The sequence below is a fragment of the Gorilla gorilla genome, chromosome 2, assembly GCF_029281585.2.
Source record: "Gorilla gorilla gorilla isolate KB3781 chromosome 2, NHGRI_mGorGor1-v2.1_pri, whole genome shotgun sequence".
Taxonomy (NCBI): domain Eukaryota; kingdom Metazoa; phylum Chordata; class Mammalia; order Primates; family Hominidae; genus Gorilla; species Gorilla gorilla.
Window position 1 is genome coordinate 212,657,774 of NC_086017.1, and position 24,185 is coordinate 212,681,958.

A 24,185-nucleotide genomic window follows, 5' to 3' on the forward strand; every position below is an offset into this window, starting at 1 on the left:
TAGTGGTGTAGATATTTAAAGGTTCATACAGATGGTGGTGTAGATATTTCCATCCTTATACAGATAGCGGTGTAGATATTTCCATGTTTGTACAGATGGCAGTGTAGATATTCCCATCTTTTTACAGATGGCGGTGTAGATATTTCCATGTTCATAGAGATGGCGGTGTAGGTATTTCCATGTTTACAGAGATAGAGGTGTAGATATTTCCTTGTTTGTAGAGATAGCGGTGTAGATATTTCCATGTTTATACAGATGTCGGTGTAGATTTTTCCATCCCTATACAGATGGCGGTGTATATATTTCCATGTTCATACAGATGGCGGTGTAGATATTTCCAAGTTTATAGACAGGGCGGTGTAGATATTTCCATCTTTATACAGATACCGGTGTAGATATTTCCATGTTTATACAGTTAGCTGTGTAGATATTTCCATCGTTTTACAGATGGCGGTGTAGATATTTCCATGTTCATACAGATGGTGGTGTAGAGATTTCCATGTTTATAGAGTTGGCGGTGTAGATATTTCCATGTTTATTCAGATGGCAGTGTAGATATTTCCATGTTTATAGAGATGGCGGTGCAGATATTTCCATGTTTATAGAGATGGCGGTGTAGATATTTCCAAGTTTATACAGATAGCGGTGTAGATATTTCCATGTTTATACAGATAGCTGTGTAGATATTTCCATCTTTATACAAATGGCGATGCAGTTATCTCCATGTTTATACAGTAGGCGGTGTAGATATTTCCATCTTTATACAGATGGCAGTGTAGATATATCCATGTTCATATAGATGGCGATGTAGATATTTCCATGTTTATACAGATGGCAGTGTAGATATTTCCATGTTTATAGAGATGGCGGTGTAAATATTTCCATGTTTATGGAGACCCCGTTGCAGTTATTTCCATGTTAATAGGCATAGCGGTGTAGATATTTCCATGTTTATAGAGATAGCGGTGTAGACATTGCCACGTTTATACAGATAGCGTTGTAGATATTTCCATGTTTATGGAGATGGCGGTGTAGATATTTCCATGTTTATGGAGATGGCGGTGTAGATATTTCCATGTTTATACAGATAGCTTTGTAGATATTTCCATCTTTATACAGATGGTGGTGTAGATATTTCCATCTTTAGACAGATGGCGGTGTAGATATATCCATGTTTACACAGATAGCGATGTAGATATTTCTATGATTATGCAGATAGCGGTGTAGATATTTCCATGTTTATAGAGATAGCGGTGAAGACATTTCCACATTTATACAGATAGCGGTGTAGATATTTAAAGGTTCATACAGATGGTGGTGTAGATATTTCCATCCTTATTCAGACAGCGGTGTAGATATTTCCATGTTTATACTGATGGCGGTGTAGAGATTTCCATGTTTATAGAGTTGGCGGTGTAGATACTTCCATGTTTATAGAGATAACGGTGTAGATATTTCCATGTATATACAGATGGCGGTGTAGATATTTCCATGTTCATGGAGATGGCGGTGTAGATATTTCCATGTTTATAGAGATAACGGTGTAGTTATTTCAATGTTAATAGGCATAGCGGTGTAGATATTTCCATGTTTATAGAGGCAGAGGTGTAGATGTTTCCTTGTTTATACAGATAGCGGTGTAGATATTTCCATGTTTATAGAGATAGAGGTGTAGATATTTCCATCTTTATACAGATGGTGGTGTAGGTATTTCCATGTTCATACAGATGGCGGTGTAGATATTTCCATGTTTATAGAGATGGCGGTGTAGATATTTCCATGCTTATACATGTGGCGGAGTAGATATTTCCATCTTTATACAGATGGCGTTGCAGATATTTCCATCTTTATACAGATGGCGGTGTAGATATTTCCATGTTTATAGAGATGGCAGTGTAAATATTTCCATGTTTATGGAGATCACATTCCAGTTATTTCAATGTTAATAGGCATAGCGGTGTAGATATTTCCATGTTTATAGAGATAGAGTTGTAGATATTTCCTTGTTTATACAAATAGCGCTGTAGATATTTCCATGTTTATAGAGATAGCGGTGTAGACATTGCCACGTTTATACAGATAGCGGTGTAGATATTTCCATGTTTATAGAGATTGCGGTGTAGATATTTTCATGTTTATACAGATAGCTGTGTAGATATTTCCATCTTCATGCAGATGGCGGTGTAGACATTTCCATCTTTAGACACATGTCGGTGTAGATATTTCCATGTTTACACAGATAGCGGTGTAGATTTTTCCATGTTTACGTAGATAGCGGTGTAGATATTTCCATGTTTATACAGAGAGCGGTGTAGATATTTCCATGTTCATACACATGGCGGTGTAGATATTTCCATGTTTATAGAGATGGCGGTATAGATAATTCCATGCTTATACAGGTGGCGGTGTAGTTATTTCCATCTTTATACAGATGGCGGTGTAGATATTTCCATGTTGATACTCAAGGCGGTGTAGATATTTCCATCTTTATACAGATGGCGATGTAGATATTTCCATGTTTATACAGATGGCAGCGTAGGTATTTCCATGTTTATAGAGATGGCGGTGTAGATATTTCCATGTTTATACAGATAGCTGTGTAGATATTTCCATGTTTACACAGATAGCTGTGTAGATATTTACATCTTTCTACAAATGGCAGTGTAGATTTTTCCGTGTTTATATAGATGGCGGAGTAGATATTTCCATGTTTATACACATGGCAGTGTAGGAATTTCCATGTTTATAGAGATGGCAGTGTAGATATTTCCATGTTTGTAGAGATAGCGGTGTAGTTATTTCCATGTTAATAGGAATAGCGGTGTAGATATTTCCATGTTTATAGAGATAGAGGTGTAGATATTTCCTTGTTTATACAGATAGCGGTGTAGATATTTCCATGTTTATAGAGATAGCGGTGTTGACTTTGACACATTTATACAAATAGCTGTGTAGATATTTCCATGTTTATGGAGATAGCGGTGTAGACATTGCAACGTTTATACAGATAGCGGTGTAGATATTTCCATGTTTATAGAGATTGCGGTGTAGATACTTCCATGTTTATACAGATAGCTGTGTAGATATTTCCATCTTTATGCAGATGGCGGTGTAGACATTTCCATCTTTAGACAGATGTCGGTGTAGATATTTCCATGTTTACACAGATAGCGGTGTAGATTTTTCCATGTTTATACAGATAGCTGTGTAGATATTTCCATGTTTATACAGAGAGCGGTGTAGATATTTCCATGTTCATACACATGGTGGTGAAGATATTTCCATGTTTATTGAGATGGCGGTATAGATAATTCCAAGCTTATACAGGTGGCGGTGTAGTTATTTCCACCTTTATACAGATGGCAGTGTAGATATTTCCAACTTTATACAGATGGCGGTGTAGATATTTCCATGTTGATACTCAAGGCGGTGTAGATATTTCCATCTTTATACAGATGGCGGTGTAGATATTTCCATGTTTATACAGATGGCAGTGTAGGTATTTCCATGTTTATAGAGATGGTGGTGTAGATATTTTCATGTTTATACAGATAGCTGTGTAGATATTTCCATGTTTATACAGATGGCAGTGTAGATATTTCCATGTTTATAGAGATGGCGGTGTAGATATTTCCATGTTTATACAGATAGCTGTGTAGATATTTCCATGTTTACACAGATAGCTTTGTAGATATTTACATCTTTCTACAAATGGCAGTGTAGATATTTCCATGTTTATATAGATGGTGGTGTAGATATTTCCATGTTTATACAGATGGCGGTGTAGGAATTTCCATGTTCATAGAGATGGCGGTGTAAATATTTCCATGTTTATAGAGATAGCGGTCTAGTTATTTCCATGTTAATAGGCATAGCGGTGTAGATATTTCCATGTTTATAGAGATAGAGGTGTAGATATTTCCTTGTTTATACAGATAGCGGTGTAGATATTTCCATGTTTATAGAGATAGCGGTGTAGACTTTGACACGTTTATACAGATAGCGGTGTAGATATTTCCAAGTTTACAGAGATGGCTCTGTAGATATTTCCATGTTTATACAGATAGCTGTGTAGATATTTCCATCTTTATACAGATGGCGGTGTAGATATTTCCATGTTCATAGAGATGGTGGTGTAGATATTTCCATGTTTACAGAGATAGAGGTGTAGGTATTTCTTTGTTTATAGAGACAGCGGTGTAGATATTTCCATGTTTATAGAGATAGCAGTGTAAACATTTCCACATTTATACAGATAGTGGTGTAGATATTTAAAGGTTCATACAGATGGTGGTGTAGATATTTCCATCCTTATACAGATAGCGGTGTAGATATTTCCATGTTTGTACAGATGGCAGTGTAGATATTCCCATCTTTTTACAGATGGCGGTGTAGATATTTCCATGTTCATAGAGATGGCGGTGTAGGTATTTCCATGTTTACAGAGATAGAGGTGTAGATATTTCCTTGTTTGTAGAGATAGCGGTGTAGATATTTCCATGTTTATACAGATGTCGGTGTAGATTTTTCCATCTCTATACAGATGGCGGTGTATATATTTCCATGTTCATACAGATGGCGGTGTAGATATTTCCAAGTTTATAGACATGGCGGTGTAGATATTTCCATCTTTATACAGATACCGGTGTAGATATTTCCATGTTTATACAGTTAGCTGTGTAGATATTTCCATCGTTTTACAGATGGCGGTGTAGATATTTCCATGTTCATACAGATGGTGGTGTAGAGATTTCCATGTTTATAGAGATGGCGGTGTAGATATTTCCATGTTTATACAGATGGCAGTGTAGATATTTCCATGTTTATAGAGATGGCGGTGCAGATATTTCCATGTTTATAGAGATGGCGGTGTAGATATTTCCAAGTTTATACAGATAGCGGTGTAGATATTTCCATGTTTATACAGATAGCTGTGTAGATATTTCCATCTTTATACAAATGGCGATGCAGTTATCTCCATGTTTATACAGTAGGCGTTGTAGATATTTCCATCTTTATACAGATGGCAGTGTAGATATATCCATGTTCATATAGATGGCGATGTAGATATTTCCATGTTTATACAGATGGCAGTGTAGATATTTCCATGTTTATAGAGATGGCGGTGTAAATATTTCCATGTTTATGGAGATCCCGTTGCAGTTATTTCCATGTTAATAGGCATAGCGGTGTAGATATTTCCATGTTTATAGAGATAGCGGTGTAGACATTGCCACGTTTATACAGATAGCGTTGTAGATATTTCCATGTTTATGGAGATGGCGGTGTAGATATTTCCATGTTTATGGAGATGGCGGTGTAGATATTTCCATGTTTATACAGATAGCTTTGTAGATATTTCCATCTTTATACAGATGGTGGTGTAGATATTTCCATCTTTAGACAGATGGCGGTGTAGATATATCCATGTTTACACAGATAGCGATGTAGATATTTCTATGATTATGCAGATAGCGGTGTAGATATTTCCATGTTTATAGAGATAGCGGTGAAGACATTTCCACATTTATACAGATAGCGGTGTAGATATTTAAAGGTTCATACAGATGGTGGTGTAGATATTTCCATCCTTATACAGATAGCGGTGTAGATATTTCCATGTTTATACTGATGGCGGTGTAGAGATTTCCATGTTTATAGAGATGGCGGTGTAGATACTTCCATGTTTATAGAGATAACGGTGTAGATATTTCCATGTATATACAGATGGCGGTGTAGATATTTCCATGTTCATGGAGATGGCGGTGTAGATATTTCCATGTTTATAGAGATAACGGTGTAGTTATTTCAATGTTAATAGGCATAGCGGTGTAGATATTTCCATGTTTATAGAGGCAGAGTTGTAGATGTTTCCTTGTTTATACAGATAGCGGTGTAGATATTTCCATGTTTATAGAGATAGAGGTGTAGATATTTCCATCTTTATACAGATGGTGGTGTAGATATTTCCATGTTCATACAGATGGCGGTGTAGATATTTCCATGTTTATAGAGATGGCGGTGTAGATATTTCCATGCTTATACAGGTGGCGGAGTAGATATTTCCATCTTTATACAGATGGCGTTGCAGATATTTCCATCTTTATACAGATGGCGGTGTAGATATTTCCATGTTTATAGAGATGGCAGTGTAAATATTTCCATGTTTATGGAGATCACATTCCAGTTATTTCAATGTTAATAGGCATAGCGGTGTAGATATTTCCATGTTTATAGAGATAGCGGTGTAGACATTGCCACGTTTATACAGATAGCGTTGTAGATATTTCCATGTTTATGGAGATGGCGGTGTAGATATTTCCATGTTTATGGAGATGGCGGTGTAGATATTTCCATGTTTATACAGATAGCTTTGTAGATATTTCCATCTTTATACAGATGGTGGTGTAGATATTTCCATCTTTAGACAGATGGCGGTGTAGATATATCCATGTTTACACAGATAGCGATGTAGATATTTCTATGATTATGCAGATAGCGGTGTAGATATTTCCATGTTTATAGAGATAGCGGTGAAGACATTTCCACATTTATACAGATAGCGGTGTAGATATTTAAAGGTTCATACAGATGGTGGTGTAGATATTTCCATCCTTATACAGATAGCGGTGTAGATATTTCCATGTTTATACTGATGGCGGTGTAGAGATTTCCATGTTTATAGAGATGGCGGTGTAGATACTTCCATGTTTATAGAGATAACGGTGTAGATATTTCCATGTATATACAGATGGCGGTGTAGATATTTCCATGTTCATGGAGATGGCGGTGTAGATATTTCCATGTTTATAGAGATAACGGTGTAGTTATTTCAATGTTAATAGGCATAGCGGTGTAGATATTTCCATGTTTATAGAGGCAGAGGTGTAGATGTTTCCTTGTTTATACAGATAGCGGTGTAGATATTTCCATGTTTATAGAGATAGAGGTGTAGATATTTCCATCTTTATACAGATGGTGGTGTAGATATTTCCATGTTCATACAGATGGCGGTGTAGATATTTCCATGTTTATAGAGATGGCGGTGTAGATATTTCCATGCTTATACATGTGGCGGAGTAGATATTTCCATCTTTATACAGATGGCGTTGCAGATATTTCCATCTTTATACAGATGGCGGTGTAGATATTTCCATGTTTATAGAGATGGCAGTGTAAATATTTCCATGTTTATGGAGATCACATTCCAGTTATTTCAATGTTAATAGGCATAGCGGTGTAGATATTTCCATGTTTATAGAGATAGCGGTGTAGACATTGCCACGTTTATACAGATAGCGTTGTAGATATTTCCATGTTTATGGAGATGGCGGTGTAGATATTTCCATGTTTATGGAGATGGCGGTGTAGATATTTCCATGTTTATACAGATAGCTTTGTAGATATTTCCATCTTTATACAGATGGTGGTGTAGATATTTCCATCTTTAGACAGATGGCGGTGTAGATATATCCATGTTTACACAGATAGCGATGTAGATATTTCTATGATTATGCAGATAGCGGTGTAGATATTTCCATGTTTATAGAGATAGCGGTGAAGACATTTCCACATTTATACAGATAGCGGTGTAGATATTTAAAGGTTCATACAGATGGTGGTGTAGATATTTCCATCCTTATACAGATAGCGGTGTAGATATTTCCATGTTTATACTGATGGCGGTGTAGAGATTTCCATGTTTATAGAGATGGCGGTGTAGATACTTCCATGTTTATAGAGATAACGGTGTAGATATTTCCATGTATATACAGATGGCGGTGTAGATATTTCCATGTTCATGGAGATGGCGGTGTAGATATTTCCATGTTTATAGAGATAACGGTGTAGTTATTTCAATGTTAATAGGCATAGCGGTGTAGATATTTCCATGTTTATAGAGGCAGAGTTGTAGATGTTTCCTTGTTTATACAGATAGCGGTGTAGATATTTCCATGTTTATAGAGATAGAGGTGTAGATATTTCCATCTTTATACAGATGGTGGTGTAGATATTTCCATGTTCATACAGATGGCGGTGTAGATATTTCCATGTTTATAGAGATGGCGGTGTAGATATTTCCATGCTTATACATGTGGCGGAGTAGATATTTCCATCTTTATACAGATGGCGTTGCAGATATTTCCATCTTTATACAGATGGCGGTGTAGATATTTCCATGTTTATAGAGATGGCAGTGTAAATATTTCCATGTTTATGGAGATCACATTCCAGTTATTTCAATGTTAATAGGCATAGCGGTGTAGATATTTCCATGTTTATAGAGATAGCGGTGTAGACATTGCCACGTTTATACAGATAGCGTTGTAGATATTTCCATGTTTATGGAGATGGCGGTGTAGATATTTCCATGTTTATGGAGATGGCGGTGTAGATATTTCCATGTTTATACAGATAGCTTTGTAGATATTTCCATCTTTATACAGATGGTGGTGTAGATATTTCCATCTTTAGACAGATGGCGGTGTAGATATATCCATGTTTACACAGATAGCGATGTAGATATTTCTATGATTATGCAGATAGCGGTGTAGATATTTCCATGTTTATAGAGATAGCGGTGAAGACATTTCCACATTTATACAGATAGCGGTGTAGATATTTAAAGGTTCATACAGATGGTGGTGTAGATATTTCCATCCTTATACAGATAGCGGTGTAGATATTTCCATGTTTATACTGATGGCGGTGTAGAGATTTCCATGTTTATAGAGATGGCGGTGTAGATACTTCCATGTTTATAGAGATAACGGTGTAGATATTTCCATGTATATACAGATGGCGGTGTAGATATTTCCATGTTCATGGAGATGGCGGTGTAGATATTTCCATGTTTATAGAGATAACGGTGTAGTTATTTCAATGTTAATAGGCATAGCGGTGTAGATATTTCCATGTTTATAGAGGCAGAGTTGTAGATGTTTCCTTGTTTATACAGATAGCGGTGTAGATATTTCCATGTTTATAGAGATAGAGGTGTAGATATTTCCATCTTTATACAGATGGTGGTGTAGATATTTCCATGTTCATACAGATGGCGGTGTAGATATTTCCATGTTTATAGAGATGGCGGTGTAGATATTTCCATGCTTATACAGGTGGCGGAGTAGATATTTCCATCTTTATACAGATGGCGTTGCAGATATTTCCATCTTTATACAGATGGCGGTGTAGATATTTCCATGTTTATAGAGATGGCAGTGTAAATATTTCCATGTTTATGGAGATCACATTCCAGTTATTTCAATGTTAATAGGCATAGCGGTGTAGATATTTCCATGTTTATAGAGATAGCGGTGTAGACATTGCCACGTTTATACAGATAGCGTTGTAGATATTTCCATGTTTATGGAGATGGCGGTGTAGATATTTCCATGTTTATGGAGATGGCGGTGTAGATATTTCCATGTTTATACAGATAGCTTTGTAGATATTTCCATCTTTATACAGATGGCAGTGTAGATATTTCCATGTTTATACAGATAGCTGTGTAGATATTTCCATCTTTATACAAATGGCGATGCAGTTATCTCCATGTTTATACAGTAGGCCGTGTAGATATTTCCATCTTTATACAGATGGCAGTGTAGATATATCCATGTTTATATAGATGGCGATGTAGTTATTTCCATGTTTATACAGATGGCAGTGTAGATATTTCCATGTTTATAGAGATGGCGGTGTAAATATTTCCATGTTTATGGAGATCCCGTTGCAGTTATTTCCATGTTAATAGGCATAGCGGTGTAGATATTTCCATGTTTATAGAGATAGCGGTGTAGACATTGCCACGTTTATACAGATAGCGTTGTAGATATTTCCATGTTTATGGAGATGGCGGTGTAGATATTTCCATGTTTATGGAGATGGCGGTGTAGATATTTCCATGTTTATACAGATAGCTTTGTAGATATTTCCATCTTTATACAGATGGTGGTGTAGATATTTCCATCTTTAGACAGATGGCGGTGTAGATATATCCATGTTTACACAGATAGCGATGTAGATATTTCTATGATTATGCAGATAGCGGTGTAGATATTTCCATGTTTATAGAGATAGCGGTGAAGACATTTCCACATTTATACAGATAGCGGTGTAGATATTTAAAGGTTCATACAGATGGTGGTGTAGATATTTCCATCCTTATACAGATAGCGGTGTAGATATTTCCATGTTTATACTGATGGCGGTGTAGAGATTTCCATGTTTATAGAGATGGCGGTGTAGATACTTCCATGTTTATAGAGATAACGGTGTAGATATTTCCATGTATATACAGATGGCGGTGTAGTTATTTCCATGTTCATGGAGATGGCGGTGTAGATATTTCCATGTTTATAGAGATAACGGTGTAGTTATTTCAATGTTAATAGGCATAGCGGTGTAGATATTTCCATGTTTATAGAGGCAGAGGTGTAGATGTTTCCTTGTTTATACAGATAGCGGTGTAGATATTTCCATGTTTATAGAGATAGAGGTGTAGATATTTCCATCTTTATACAGATGGTGGTGTAGATATTTCCATGTTCATACAGATGGCGGTGTAGATATTTCCATGTTTATAGAGATGGCGGTGTAGATATTTCCATGCTTATACATGTGGCGGAGTAGATATTTCCATCTTTATACAGATGGCGTTGCATATATTTCCATCTTTATACAGATGGCGGTGTAGATATTTCCATGTTTATAGAGATGGCAGTGTAAATATTTCCATGTTTATGGAGATCACATTCCAGTTATTTCAATGTTAATAGGCATAGCGGTGTAGATATTTCCATGTTTATAGAGGCAGAGTTGTAGATGTTTCCTTGTTTATACAGATAGCGGTGTAGATATTTCCATGTTTATAGAGATAGAGGTGTAGATATTTCCATCTTTATACAGATGGTGGTGTAGATATTTCCATGTTCATACAGATGGCGGTGTAGATATTTCCATGTTTATAGAGATGGCGGTGTAGATATTTCCATGCTTATACATGTGGCGGAGTAGATATTTCCATCTTTATACAGATGGCGTTGCATATATTTCCATCTTTATACAGATGGCGGTGTAGATATTTCCATGTTTATAGAGATGGCAGTGTAAATATTTCCATGTTTATGGAGATCACATTCCAGTTATTTCAATGTTAATAGGCATAGCGGTGTAGATATTTCCATGTTTATAGAGATAGAGTTGTAGATATTTCCTTGTTTATACAAATAGCGGTGTAGATATTTCCATGTTTATAGAGATAACGGTGTAGACATTGCCACGTTTATACAGATAGCGGTGTAGATATTTCCATGTTTATAGAGATTGCGGTGTAGATATTTTCATGTTTATACAGATAGCTGTGTAGATATTTCCATCTTCATGCAGATGGCGGTGTAGACATTTCCATCTTTAGACACATGTCGGTGTAGATATTTCCATGTTTACACAGATAGCGGTGTAGATTTTTCCATGTTTACGTAGATAGCGGTGTAGATATTTCCATGTTTATACAGAGAGCGGTGTAGATATTTCCATGTTCATACACATGGCGGTGTAGATATTTCCATGTTTATAGAGATGGCGGTATAGATAATTCCATGCTTATACAGGTGGCGGTGTAGTTATTTCCATCTTTATACAGATGGCGGTGTAGATATTTCCATGTTCATACTCAAGGCGGTGTAGATATTTCCATCTTTATACAGATGGCGATGTAGATATTTCCATGTTTATACAGATGGCAGCGTAGGTATTTCCATGTTTATAGAGATGGCGGTGTAGATATTTCCATGTTTATACAGATAGCTGTGTAGATATTTCCATGTTTACACAGATACCTGTGTAGATATTTACATCTTTCTACAAATGGCAGTGTAGATTTTTCCGTGTTTATATAGATGGCGGAGTAGATATTTCCATGTTTATACACATGGCAGTGTAGGAATTTCCATGTTTATAGAGATGGCAGTGTAGATATTTCCATGTTTGTAGAGATAGCGGTGTAGTTATTTCCATGTTAATAGGAATAGCGGTGTAGATATTTCCATGTTTATAGAGATAGAGGTGTAGATATTTCCTTATTTATACAGATAGCGGTGTAGATATTTCCATGTTTATAGAGATAGCGGTGTTGACTTTGACACATTTATACAAATAGCTGTGTAGATATTTCCATGTTTATGGAGATAGCGGTGTAGACATTGCAACGTTTATACAGATAGCGGTGTAGATATTTCCATGTTTATAGAGATTGCGGTGTAGATACTTCCATGTTTATACAGATAGCTGTGTAGATATTTCCATCTTTATGCAGATGGCGGTGTAGACATTTCCATCTTTAGACAGATGTCGGTGTAGATATTTCCATGTTTACACAGATAGCGGTGTAGATTTTTCCATGTTTATACAGATAGCTGTGTAGATATTTCCATATTTATATAGAGAGCGGTGTAGATATTTCTATGTTCATACACATGGTGGTGAAGATATTTCCATGTTTATTGAGATGGCGGTATAGATAATTCCAAGCTTATACAGGTGGCGGTGTAGTTATTTCCATCTTTATACAGATGGCAGTGTAGATATTTCCAACTTTATACAGATGGCGGTGTAGATATTTCCATGTTGATACTCAAGGCGGTGTAGATATTTCCATCTTTATACAGATGGCGGAGTAGATATTTCCATGTTTATACAGATGGCAGTGTAGGTATTTCCATGTTTATAGAGATGGTGGTGTAGATATTTTCATGTTTATACAGATAGCTGTGTAGATATTTCCATGTATATACAGATGGCAGTGTAGATATTTCCATGTTTATAGAGATGGCGGTGTAGATATTTCCATGTTTATACAGATAGCTGTGTAGATATTTCCATCTTTACACAGATAGCTTTGTAGATATTTACATCTTTCTACAAATGGCAGTGTAGATATTTCCATGTTTATATAGATGGTGGTGTAGATATTTCCATGTTTATACAGATGGCGGTGTAGGAATTTCCATGTTCATAGAGATGGCGGTGTAAATATTTCCATGTTTATAGAGATAGCGGTCTAGTTATTTCCATGTTAATAGGCATAGCGGTGTAGATATTTCCATGTTTATAGAGATAGAGGTGTAGATATTTCCTTGTTTATACAGATAGCGGTGTAGATATTTCCATGTTTATAGAGATAGCGGTGTAGACTTTGACACGTTTATACAGATAGCGGTGTAGATATTTCCAAGTTTACAGAGATGGCTCTGTAGATATTTCCATGTTTATACAGATAGCTGTGTAGATATTTCCATCTTTATACAGATGGTGGTGAAGATATTTCCATTCTTATACAGATAGAGGTTTAGATATTTCCATGTTTATACAGATGGCGGTGTAGATATTTCCATGTTTATAGAGATGGCGGTGTAGATATTTCCATGTTTATAGAGATAACGGTGTAGTTATTTCCATATTGATTGGCACAGCGGTGTAGATATTTCCATGTTTATAGAGACAGAGGTGTAGATATTTCCTTGTTTATACAGATAGCGGTGTAGATATTTCCATGTTTGCACAGATGGCGGAGTAGATATTTCCATGTTTATAGAGACAGAGGTGTAGATATTTCCATCCTTATACAGATAGCGGTGTAGATATTTCCATGTTTGTACAGATGGCGGAGTAGATATTTCCATCTTTATACAGATGGCGGTGTAGATATTTCCATGTTCATAGAGATGGCAGTGTAGATATTTCCATGTTTATAGAGATAGCGGTGTAGTTATTTCCATGTTAATAGGCGTAGCGGTGTATATATTTCCATGTTTATAGAGATAGAGGTGCAGATATTTCCTTGTTTATACAGATAGCGGTGTAGATATTTCCATGTTTATAGAGATAGCGGTGTAGACATTTCCACGTTTATACAGATAGCGGTGTAGATATTTCCATGTTCATACAGATGGCGGTGTAGATATTTCCATCCTTATAGAGATAACGGTGTAGATATTTCCATGTTTATACAGATGGCGGTGTAGATATTTCCATATTTATACAGATAGCGGTGTAGATATTTAAAGGTTCATACAGAAGGTGGTGTAGATATTTCCATCCTTATACAGAAAGCTGTGTAGTTATACCCATGTTTATACAGTTGGCGGTGTGGATATTTCCATCTTTATACAGATGGCGGTGTTGATATTTCCATGTTCATAGAGATGGTGGTGTAGATATTTCCATGTTTACAGAGATAGAGTTGTAGATATTTCTTTTTTTATAGAGATAGCGGTGTAGATATTTCCATGTTTATACAGATAGCGGTGTAGATTTTTCCATCTCTATACAGATGGCGGTGTATATATTTCCATGTTCATACAGATGGCGGTGTAGATATTTCCAAGTTTATAGACATGGCGGTGTAGATATTTCCATGTTTATACAGATAGCGGTGTAGATATTTCCATGTTTATACAGTTAGCTGTGTAGATAATTCCATCGTTTTACAGATGGCGGTGTAGATATTTCCATTTTCATACAGATGGCGGTGTAGAGATTTCCATGTTTATAGAGATGGCGGTGTAGATATTTCCATGTTTATACAGATGGCAGTGTAGATATTTCCATGTTTATAGAGAAGGCGGTGTAGATATTTCCATGTTTATAGAGATGGCTGTGTAGATATTTCCATGTTTATAGAGATAGCGGTGTAGACATTGCCACGTTTATACAGATAGCATTGTAGATATTTCCATGTTTATAGAGATGGTGGTGTAGGTATTTCCATGTTTATACAGATAGCTTTGTAGATATTTCCATCTTTATACAGATGGTGGTGTAGATATTACCATCTTTAGACAGATGGCGGTGTAGATATATCCATGTTTACACAGATAGCGATGTAGTTATTTCTATGTTTATAAGGATAGCGGTGTAGATATTTCCATGTTTATATAGATTGCGGTGAAGACATTTCCACATTTATACAGATAGCGGTGTAGATATATAAAGGTTCATACAGATGGTGGTGTAGATATTTCCATCCTTATACAGATAGCGGTGTAGATATTTCCATGTTTATACTGATGGTGGTGTAGATATTTCCATCTTTATGCAGATTGTGGTGTAGATATTTCCATGTTCATACAGATGGCGGTGTAGATATTTCCATGTTTATAGAGATGGCGGTGTAGATATTTCCATCCTTATACAGGTGGCAGAGTATATATTTCCATCTTTATTCAGATGGAATTGTAGATATTTCCATCTTTATACAGATGGCGGTGTAGATATTTCCATCTTTATAGAGATGGCGGTGTAAATATTTCCATGTTTATGGAGATCACGTTGCAGTTATTTCCATGTTAATAGGCATAGCGGTGTAGATATTTCCATGTTTAAAGATATAGAGGTGTAGATATTTCCTTGTTTATACAAATAGCGGTGTAGATGTTTCCATGTTTATAGAGATAGCGGTGTAGACAATGCCACGTTTATACAGATAGCGGTGTAGATATTTCCATGTTTATAGAGATGGCGGTGTAGAATTTTCCATGTTTCTACAGATAGATGTGTAGATATTTCCATCTTTATACAGATGGCGGTGTAGACATTTCCATCTTTAGGCAGATGTCGGTGTAGATATTTCCATGTTTACACAGATAGCGGTGTAGGTTTTTCCATGTTTACACAGATAGCGGAGTAGATATTTCCATGTTTGTACAGAGAGCGGTGTAGATATTTCCATGTTCATACAGATGGCGGTTTAGATATTTCCATGTTTATAGAGATGGCGATATAGTTATTTCCATGCTTATACACGTGACGGTGTAGTTATTTCCATCTTTATACAGATGGCGGTGTAGATATTTCCATCTTTATACAGATGGCGGTGTAGATATTTCCATGTAAATACACAAGGGGGTGTAGATATTTCCATCTTTATACAGATGGCGGTGTAGATATTTCCATGTTTATACAGATGGCAGTGTAGATATTTCCATTTTTATAGAGATGGCGGTGTAGATATTTCCATGTTTATGCAGATAGCTGTGTAGATATTTCCATGTTTACACAGATAGCTGTGTAGATATTTACATCTTTCTACAAATGGCAGTGTAGATATTTCCATGTTTATATAGATGGCGGTGTAGAAATTTCCATGTTTATACCCATGGCGGTGTAGGAATTTCCATGTTTATAGAGATGGCGGTGTAGATATTTCCATGTTTGTAGAGATAGCGGTGTAGTTATTTCCATGTTAATAGGCATAGCGGTGTAGATATTTCCATGTTTATAGAGATAGATGTGTAGATATTTCCTTGTTTATACAGATAGCGGTGTAGATATTTCCATGTTTCTAGAGATAGCGGTGAAGACATTTCCACATTTATGCAGATAGCGGTGTAGATATTTAAAGGTTCATACAGATGGTGGTGTAGATATTTCCATCCTTATACAGATAGCGGTGTGGATATTTCCATGTTTATACTGATGGCGGTGTAGGGATTTCCATGTTTATAGGGATGGCGGTGTAGATACTTCCATGTTTATAGAGATAACGGTGTAGATATTTCCATGTTTATACAGATGGCGGTGTAGATATTTCCATGTTCATGGAGATGGCGGTGTAGATATTTCCATGTTTATAGAGATAACGGTGTAGTTATTTCAATGTTAATAGGCATAGCGGTGTAGATATTTCCATGTTTATAGAGGCAGAGGTGTAGATGTTTCCTTGTTTATACAGATAGCGGTGTAGATATTTCCATGTTTATAGAGATAGAGGTTTAGATATTTCCATCTTTATACAGATGGCGGTGTAGATATTTCCATGTTCATACAGATGGCGGTGTAGATATTTCCATGTTTATAGAGATGGCGGTGTAGATATTTCCATGCTTATACAGGTGGAGGAGTAGATATTTCCATCTTTATACAGATGGCATTGCAGATATTTCCATCTTTATACAGATGGCGGTGTAGATATTTCCATGTTTATAGAGATGGCAGTGTAAATATTTCCATGTTTATGGAGATCACATTGCAGTTATTTCAATGTTAATAGGCATAGCGGTGTAGATATTTCCATGTTTATAGAGATAGAGTTGTAGATATTTCCTTGTTTATACAAATAGCGGTGTAGATATTTCCATGTTTATAGAGATAGCGGTGTAGACATTGCCACGTTTATACAGACAGCGGTGTAGATGTTTCCATGTTTATAGAGATTGCGGCGTAGATATTTCCATGTTTATACAGATAGCTGTGAAGATATTTCCATCTTCATGCAGATGGCGGTGTAGACATTTCAATCTTTAGACACATGTCGGTGTAGATTTTTCCATGTTTACACAGATAGCGGTGTAGATATTTCCATGTTTATACAGAGAGCGGTGTAGATATTTCCATGTTCATACACATGGCGGTGTAGATATTTCCATGTTTATAGAGATGGCGGTATAGATAATTCCATGCTTATACAGGTGACGGTGTAGTTATTTCCAGCTTTATACAGATGGCGGTGTAGATATTTCCATGTTCATACTCAAGGCGGTGTAGATATTTCCATCTTTATACAGATGGCGGTGTAGATATTTCCATGTTTATACAGATGGCAGTGTAGGTATTTCCATGTTTATAGAGATGGCAGTGTAGATATTCCCATGTTTATACAGATAGCTGTGTAGATATTTCCATGTTTACACAGATAGCTGTGTAGATATTTACATCTTTCTTCAAATGGCAGTGTAGATTTTTCCGTGTTTATATAGATGGCGGTGTAGATATTTCCATGTTTATACACATGGCGGTGTAGGAATTTCCATGTTTATAGAGATGGCGGTGTAGATATTTCCATGTTTGTAGAGATAGAGGTGTAGTTATTTCCATGTTAATAGGCATAGCGGTGTAGATATTTCCATGTTTATAGAGATAGAGGTGTAGATATTTCCTTGTTTATACAGATAGCGGTGTAGATATTTCCATGTTTATAGAGATAGCGGTGTAGACTTTGACACATTTATACAGATGGCGGTGTAGATATTTCCAAGTTTATTGAGATGGCTGTGTAGATATTTCCATGTTTATACAGATAGCTGTGTAGATATTTCCATCTTTATACAGATGGCGGTGAAGATATTTCCATCCTTGTACAGATAGCGGTGTAGATATTTCCATGTTTATACAGATGGCGGTGTAGATATTTCCATGTTTATAGAGATGGCGGTGTAGGTATTTCCATGTTTATAGAGATAACGGTGTAGTTATTTCCATATTAATTGGCATAGCGGTGTAGTTATTTCCATGTTTATAGAGACAGAGGTGTAGATATTTCCTTCTTTATACAGATAGCGGTGTAGATATTTCCATGTTTATAGAGATAGCGGTGTAGACATTTCCAAATTTATACAGATAGTTGTGTAGATATTTAAAGGTTCATACAGATGGTGGTGTAGATATGTCCATCCTTATACAGATAGCGGTGTAGATATTTCCATGTTTGTACAGATGGCTGAGTAGATATTTTCATCTTTATACAGATGGCGGTGTAGATATTTCCATGTTCATAGAGATGGCGGTGTAGATATTTCCATGTTTATAGAGATAGCGGTGTAGTTATTTCCATGTTAATAGGCATAGCGGTGTAGATATTTCCATGTTTATAAAGATAGCGGTGTAGATATTTCCATGTTTATAGAGATAGCGGTGTAGACATTTCCAAGTTTATACAGATAGCGGTGTAGATATATCCATGTTCATACAGATGGCGGTGTAGATATTTCCACCCTTATAGAGATAACGGTGTATATATTTCCATGTTTATACAGATGGCGGTGTAGATATTTCCATATTTATGGAGATGGCGGTGTAGATATTTCCATGTTTATAGAGGTAACGGTGTAGTTATTTCAACGTTAATGGGCTTAGCGGTGTAGATATTTCCATGTTTATAGAGAGAGGTGTAGATGTTTCCTTGTTTATAGAGATAGCAGTGTAGATATTTCCATGTGTATAGAGATTGTGGTGTAGACTTTTCCAAATTTATACAGATAGCGGTGTAGATATTTAAAGGTTCATACAGATGGTGGTGTAGATATTTCCATCCTTATACAGAAAGCTGTGTAGTTATACCCATGTTTATACAGATGGCGGTGTAGATATTTCCATCTTTATACAGATGGCGGTGTAGATATTTCCATGTTCATAGAGATGGTGGTGTAGATATTTCCATGTTTACAGAGATAGAGGTTGTTGATATTTCTTTGTTTATAGAGATAGCGGTGTAGATGTTTCCATGTTTATAGAGATAGCAGTGTAGACATTTCCACATTTATACATATAGTGATGTAGATATTTAAAGGTTCATACAGATGGTGGTGTAGATATTTCCATCCTTATACAGATAGCGGTGTAGATATTTCCATGTTTGTACAGATGGCAGTGTAGATATTTCCATCTTTTTACAGATGGCGGTGTAGATATTTCCATGTTCATAGAGATGGCGGTGTAGGTATTTCCATGTTTACAGAGATAGAGGTGTAGATATTTCCTTGTTTGTAGAGATAGCGGTGTAGATATTTCCATGTTTATACAGATGGCGGTGTAGATTTTTCCATCTCTGTGCAGATGGCGGTGTATATAATTCCATGTTCATACAGATGGCGGTGTAGATATTTCCAAGTTTATAGACATGGCGGTGTAGATATTTCCATGTTTATACAGATAGCTGTGTAGATATTTCCATGTTTATACAGTTAGCTGTGTTGATATTTCCATCGTTTTACAGATGGCGGTGTAGATATTTCCATGTTCATACAGATGGCGGTGTAGAGATTTCCATGTTTATAGAGATGGCGGTGTAGATATTCCCATGTTTATACAGATGGCAGTGCAGGTATTTCCATGTCTATAGAGATGGCAGTGTAGATATTTCCATGTTTATAGAGATGGCGGTGTAGATATTTCTATGTTTATACAGATAGCGGTGTAGATATTTGCATGTTTATACAGATAGCTGTGTAGATGTTTCCATCTTTATACAAATGGCGGTGCAGATATCTCCATGTTTATACAGAAGGCGGTGTAGATATTTCCATCTTTATACAGATGGCAGTGTAGATATATCCATGTTTATATAGATGGCGGTGTAGATATTTCCATGTTTATACAGATGGCAGTGTAGATATTTCCATGTTTATAGAGATGGCGGTGTAAATATTTCCATGTTTATGGATATCCCGTTGCAGTTATTTCCATGTTAATAGGCATAGCGGTGTAGATATTTCCATGTTTATAGAGATAGCGGTGTAGACATTGCCACGTTTATACAGATAGCGTTGTAGATATTTCCATGTTTATAGAGATGGCGGTTAAGATATTTCCATGTTTATACAGATGGTGGTGTAGATATTTCCATCTTTAGACAGATGGCGGTGTAGATATATACATGTTTACACAGATAGCGATGTAGATATTTCTATGTTTATACAGATAGCGGTGTAGATATTTCCATGTTTAAAGAGATAGCGGTGAAGATATTTCCACATTTATACAGATAGCGGTGTAGATATTTAAAGGTTCATACAGATGGTGGTGTGGATATTTCCATCCTTATACAGATAGCGCTGTAGATATTTCCACGTTTATACTGATGGCGGTGTAGATATTTCCATCTTTATGCAGATAGTGGTGTAGATATTTCCATGTTCATTCAGATGGCGGTGTAGATATTTCCATGTTTATAGAGATGGCGGTGTAGATATTTCCATGCTTATACAGCTGGCGGAGGAGATATTTCCATCTTTACACAGATGGAATTTAAATATTTCCATCTTTATACAGATGGCGGTGTAGATATTTCCATGTTTATAGAGATGGCGGTGTAAATATTTCCATTTTTATGGAGATCACGTTGCAGTTATTTCCATGTTAATAGGCATAGCGGTGTAGATATTTCCATGTTTATAGAGATGGCGGTGTAGAAATTTCCATGTTTATACAGATAGCTGTGTGGATATTTCCATCTTTATACAGATGGCGGTGTAGACATTTCCATCTTTAGACAGATGTCGGCGTAGATATTTCCATGTTTACACAGATAGCGTTGTAGATTTTTACATGTTTACACAGATAGCGGTGTAGATACTTCCATGTTTATACAGAGAGTTTTGTAGATATTTCCATGTTCATACAGATGGCGGTGTAGATATTTCCATGTTTATAGAGATGGTGGTGTAGATACTTCCATGTTTATAGAGATAACGGTGTAGTTATTTCCATATTAATAGGCATAGCGGTGTAGTTATTTCCATGTTTATAGAGACAGAGGTGTAGATATTTCCTTGTTTATACAGATAGCAGTGTAGATATTTCCATGTATATAGAGATAGCGGTGTAGACATTTCCAAATTTATACAGATAGTTGTGTAGATATTTAAAGGTTCATACAGATGGTGGTGTAGATATTTCCATCCTTATACAGATAGCGGTGTAGATATTTCCATGTTTGTACAGATGGCGGAGTAGATGTTTCCATCTTTATACAGATGGTGGTGTAGATATTTCCATGTTCATAGAGATGGCGGTGTAGATATTTCCATGTTTATAGAGATAGCGGTGTAGTTATTTCCATGTTAATAGGCAAAGCGGTGTAGATATTTCCATGTTTATAGAGATAGAGGTGTAGATATTTCCTTGTTTATACAGATAGCGGTGTAGATATTTCCATGTTTATAGAGATAGCGGTGTAGACATTTCCACGTTTATACAGATAGCGGTGTAGATATATCCATGTTCATACAGATGGCGGTGTAGATATTTCCATCCTTATAGAGATAACGGTGTAGATATTTCCATGTTTATACAGATGGCGGTGTAGATATTTCCATATTTATGGAGATGGCGGTGTAGATATTTCCATGTTCATAGAGATAATGGTGTAGTTATTTCAACGTTAATGGGCTTAGCGGTGTAGATATTTCCATGTTTATAGACACAGAGGTGTAGATGTTTCCTTGTTTATAGAGATAGCAGTGTAGATATTTCCATGTGTATAGAGATTGCGGTGTAGACTTTTCCAAATTTATACAGATAGCAGTGTAGATATTTAAAGGTTGATACAGATGGCGGTGTAGATATTTCCATCTTTATACAGATGGCGGTGAAGATATTTCCATGTTCATAGAGATGGTGGTGTAGATATTTCCATGTTTACAGAGATAGAGGTGTAGATATTTCTTTGTTTATAGAGATAGCGGTGTAGATGTTTCCATGTTTATAGAGATAGCAGAGTAGACATTTCCACATTTATACATATAGTGGTGTAGATATTTAAAGGTTCATACAGATGGTGGTGTAGATATTTCCATCCTTATACAGATAGCGGTGTATATATTTCCATGTTTGTACAGATGGCAGTGTAGATATTTCCATCTTTTTACAGATGGCGGTGTAGATATTTCCACGTTCATAGAGATGGCGGTGTAGGTATTTCCATGTTTACAGAGATAGAGGTGTAGTTATTTCCTTGTTTGTAGAGATAGCGGTGTAGATATTTCCATGTTTATACAGATGGCGGTGTAGATTTTTCCATGTTGATAGAGATGGTGGTGTAGATATTTCCATGCTTATACAGGTGGCGGAGTAGATATTTCCAATTTTATACAGATGGAATTTTAGATATTTCCATCTTTATACAGATGGCGGTGTAGATTTTTCCATGTTTATAGAGATGGCGGTGTAAATATTTCCATGTTTATGGAGATCACGTTGCAGTTATTTCCATGTTAATAGGCATAGCGGTGTAGATATTTCCATGTTTATAGAGATAGAGGTGTAGATATTTCCTTGTTTATACAAATAGCGGTGTGGATATTTCCATGTTTATAGAGATAGCGGTGTAGACAATGCCACGTTTATACAGATAGCGGTTTAGATATTTCCATGTTTATAGAGATGGCGGTGTAGAAATTTCCATGTTTATACAGATAGCTGTGTAGACATTTCCATCTTTAGACAGATGTCGGCGTAGATATTTCCATGTTTACACAGATAGCGGTGTAGATTTTTCCATGTTTACACAGATAGCGGTGTAGATACTTCCATGTTTAAACAGAGAGCTTTGTAGATATTTCCATGTTCATACAGATGGCGGTGTAGATATTTCCATGTTTATAGAGATGGCGGTATAGTTATTTCCATGCTTATACAGGTGGCGGTGTAGTTATTTCCATCTTTATACAGACGGCGGTGTACATATTTCCATCTTTATACAGATGGCGGTGTAGATATTTCCATGTTCATACACAAGGGGGTGTAGATATTTCCATCTTTATACAGATGGCGGTGTAGTTATTTCCATGTTTATACAGATGGCAGTGTAGGTATTTCCATGTTTATAGAGATGGCGTTGTAGATATTTTCATGTTTATACAGATAGCTGGGTAGATATTTCCATCTTTATACAGATGGCAGTGTAGATGTATCCATGTTTATACAGATGGCGGTGTAGATATTTCCATGTTTATACAGATGGCAGTGTAGATATTTCCATGTTTATAGAGATGGCGGTGTAGATATTTCCATGTTTATACAGATAGCAGTTTAGATATTTCCATGTTTACACAGATAGCTGTGTAGATATTTACATCTTTCTACATATGGCAGTGTAGATATTTCCGTGTTTATATAGATGGCGGTGTAGATATTTCCATGTTTATACACATGGCGGTGTAGGAATTTCCATGTTTTTATAGATGGCGGTGTAGATATTTGCATGTTTGTAGAGATAGCGGTGTAGTTATTTCCATGTTAATAGGCATAGTGGTGTAGATATTTCCATGTTTATAGAGATAGAGGTGTAGATATTTCCTTGTTTATACAGATAGCGGTGTAGATATTTCCATGTTTATAGAGATAGCGGTGTAGACTTGACACATTTACACAGATAGCGGTGTAGATATTTCCAAGTTTATAGAGATGGCAGTGTAGATATTTCCATGTTTATACAGATAGCTGTGTAGATATTTCCATCTTTATACAGATGGTGGTGAAGATATTTCCATCCTTATGCAGATAGCGGTGTAGATATTTCCATGTTTATACAGATGGCGGTGTAGATATTTCCATGTTTATAGAGATGGCGGTGTAGATATTTCCATGTTGATAGAGATAACGGTGTAGTTATTTCCATATTAATA